Source organism: Limanda limanda, chromosome 15 (genome assembly GCF_963576545.1).
Source record: "Limanda limanda chromosome 15, fLimLim1.1, whole genome shotgun sequence".
In the NCBI taxonomy this organism is placed as follows: Eukaryota; Metazoa; Chordata; class Actinopteri; order Pleuronectiformes; family Pleuronectidae; genus Limanda; species Limanda limanda.
This window is the reverse complement of record NC_083650.1, coordinates 1821192-1824575: the sequence shown is the minus strand read 5'-3', so window position 1 is coordinate 1824575 and position 3384 is coordinate 1821192. Positions and strand designations below refer to the sequence as shown.

General features: G+C 45.5%; 1 pseudogene; it reads left to right on the top strand.

Moving 5' to 3' along the window:
- Window positions 1-859: 859 nt before the first annotated feature.
- LOC133021020 (tripartite motif-containing protein 16-like) lies at window positions 860-2539 on the top strand (annotated as a pseudogene).
- Window positions 2540-3384: the final 845 nt, after the last annotated feature.

Below are 3384 nucleotides of genomic sequence, written 5' to 3'. Positions count from 1 at the left end.
GCCGTTAAACACGAAATTGCTGTAACTTCAGTGTCCATGCTTCAGTCTCCCTCAAAATACATTTGTGTAACAACGGCACCCCCCTGAAGATATTTATATGGTGACAAAATAACTGACTAGCGCCCCCTAAAGTGAAGCCCCGGCACTAAGATTGGCCGACATGTACAAAAAAAAGGGATTTATTATAACTCCTCTGTGCATTGTTCTTTCAGCCTCAAACCTCATTCACACATTCACAGTCCCTCCCTGATCAGATCCATATCAATATTGACTCATCATTACAGCGCCACCTGCTGGCTGCAGGAAGTGACATGTTTTAAACTTTGATGAACTGCTCTTGGTTGCTTTACAATATACAGCTCAAATGAGCTGTACATATAAAAGAACACTTCAAAGGATTCATTAGCAAATCATTCTTTGTTATCAGTTTGCTTTAATGTCACAGTGTCAATTGTGTTAGAATCCTTTAATGTCTAAGTTGTAAAGATGAAAGATTTATAAGATCTGAAGAGAGAAATTAGTGTATTTTGAACTGTTTTAAAACTAAATTCGATTTAGATAAAGTTGTCACTAACTTGATTGGGTGGAATGCGTGATTAGTGAGTGTGGTCCAGTGGTGCATGACAGACGCAGGAAGTGAAGCGTTTATCGCACGCAATGTGGAGACTTGCGCTTGGTCATTGATCGCTCTCTCCACTAACCACTTTGATATAAAGGCAGCAGCTGCTGAGGAGAGGTAAGACCATACTGTTGCCCTTTTCAATAGTGTGTTAAAACGTGGGAAAAAGAGGAAGTGAAGGAGAGAGGGAGGAGCAGAGATCTGTTTCTGTTCAGAGGAAGTGAATCTGTTCAACAGTCTCTGGCAGCAGCTGAAATGGAGCAGCAAGAAAATCACCTGGCCAGACAAATACTCTCCTGTTCGGTCTATCTGGATCTACTGAAGGATCCGGTGACTACTGTCTGTGGACACAGCTACTGTAAGAGCTGTATTAACACCGACTGGGACAAAGAGGAGGAGAGAGGAAGCTACAGCTGTCCTCAGTGTGGACAGACCTTCACACAGAGTCCTCTCCTGGAGACAAGCACCATGTTAGCTGATTTAGTGGAGGAGCTGAAGAAGACTGGACTCCAAGCTGCTCCTGCTGATCACGGCTATGCTTGACCTGATGATGTGGCCTCTGATGTCTGCACTGGGAGAAAACGGAAAGCTCTCAAGTCCTGTTTGGTTTGTTTGGCCTCTTATTGTGAAAGACACCTCCAGCCTCATTTTCAGTCAGCTGCATTGAAGAAGCGCAAGCTGGTGGAGCCCTCGGAAAAGTTCCAGGGGAACATCTGCTCTCGTCACGACGAGGTGATGAAGATGTTCTGCCGCACTGATCAGCAGTGTATCTGTTATCTCTGCTCTATGGATGAACATAAAGACCACGACACAGTGATAGCTGTAGCAGAAAGGGCAGAGAGGCAGAGAGAGCTCGGGCTGAGGAGACAAACAATCCAGCAGAGAGTCCAGGACTCAGAGAAAGACGTGAAGCTGCTTCAACAGGAGGAGGAGGCTGTCAATGACTCTGCTGATAAAGCAGTGGAGGACAGTGTGAAGATCTTCACTCAGCTGATCCGTCTGCTGGAGAAAAGAAGCTCTGATGTGAAGAAGCAGATCAGATCCCAGCAGGAAACTAAAGTGAGTCGAGTCAGAGAGCTTCAGGAGAGACTGGAGCAGGAGATCACTGAGCTGAAGAGGAAAGACCATGAACTGACGCAGCTCTCAGACACAGAGGATCACAACCAGCTTCTACACAACTACCCCTCACTGCCACCGCTCAGTGGATCGACACACTCATCCAGCATCAGGATCCGTCCTCTGAGGGACTTTGAGGACGTGACAGCAGCTGTGTCACAGGTCAGAGGTAGACTACAGCACATTCTGAGTGAGACAGAGACAGAGATTTTACAGATTGTGTCTCGTGTGGATGATTTACTGCGACAACCAGAGCCAGAGACCAGAGCTGACTTCTTAAGATATTCACAGGAAATCACACTGGATCCAAACACAGCAAACAACGAGCTGTTATTATCGGAGGGAAACAGAAAAGTAACATGGATGAGTAAAATACAGTCTTATTCCATTCACCTAGACAGATTCACTGAGTTGTGTCAGGTCCTGAGTAGAGAGAGTCTGACTGGACGTTGTTACTGGGAGTTGGAGGTGGGGGTGTGGGGAGGAGTTTGTGTAGCAGTCGCACACAGGAATATCAGCAGAGCAGGATACTCAAATGAATGTAGATTTGGATTCAATGATAAATCTTGGTCATTATCTTGTTATGGAAACAGTTATGACTTTTATCACAACAGCGTCGAGACTCCAGTGTCAGGTTCTGTGTCCTCCAGAGTAGGAGTGTACCTGGATCACAGAGCAGGTGTTCTGTCCTTCTACAGCGTCTCTGACACCATGACTCTCCTCCACAGAGTCCAGACCACATTCACTCAGCCTCTCTATGCTGGAGTTTATGTTTGTCCTGGATGCACAGCTGAGTTCTGTTAACTCAAATAGACTTGAGTCATTAAAAGCAGTGATTTAGATTCTGTGTTTAAATCTTTAACTTCTTTTGTCTCCATGTTTGTTAATCAAAGTTCGTCGTGGTGACGTTTCTGCTCCGCACAGAGATCAGCTGTCAATCAAACAGTGACCTTTATCACACATATTTAGTTCTCACTTTGTAAAGACAGAAATCTTTAATTACACTGACATGAATGTTTTTGAAAGAACCTGAGCACCGAGCGAAGGATTTGCATTTCCATTTTGGGGCTTTTTCAGGGCGAAATTGCTGTAACTTCGGTGTTCGAGGTTCAACCCAAAATGCAAAACGCAAGCAACGCGGAGACGTGCACTTGGTCATCGATCGCTCTCTCTTCACCAACCGCAACAGGCTTCAACGTGCGGATGCTCAGACCCGCCAGTGCTACAGCGTAGCCGTAGTTATAAATTATAATTTAAGTTTATCTCATATGTGTTCATCTATCTTCATTGGATTTGCTGACAAAGCAGATAACACAACCAGAAATTATGTCATGCGATACAATGACATTGCACTGAAAACCTAATTCCTCTGAATCCTAATTCTTGCACGTCACACGCGGCGCTGCATTCAGAATTAGGTTCTGATTGACAGGTCGGACGTTTACTGGAGATAAACGGCACGAACAAGTGTTACCGCAGCGACGAGGGACTGGTCGGTTGGAACGAGTGAGAGAAAGAGGTGTACACGACAGGAAGGCAGAAATGTGGGCCAGCGGGTTGTGATAATCTGTCTCTCTGCCATCTATCCCACATGGAGAGAGAGAGAGAGAGAGAGAGAGAGAGAGAGAGAGAGAGAGAGAGAGAGAGAG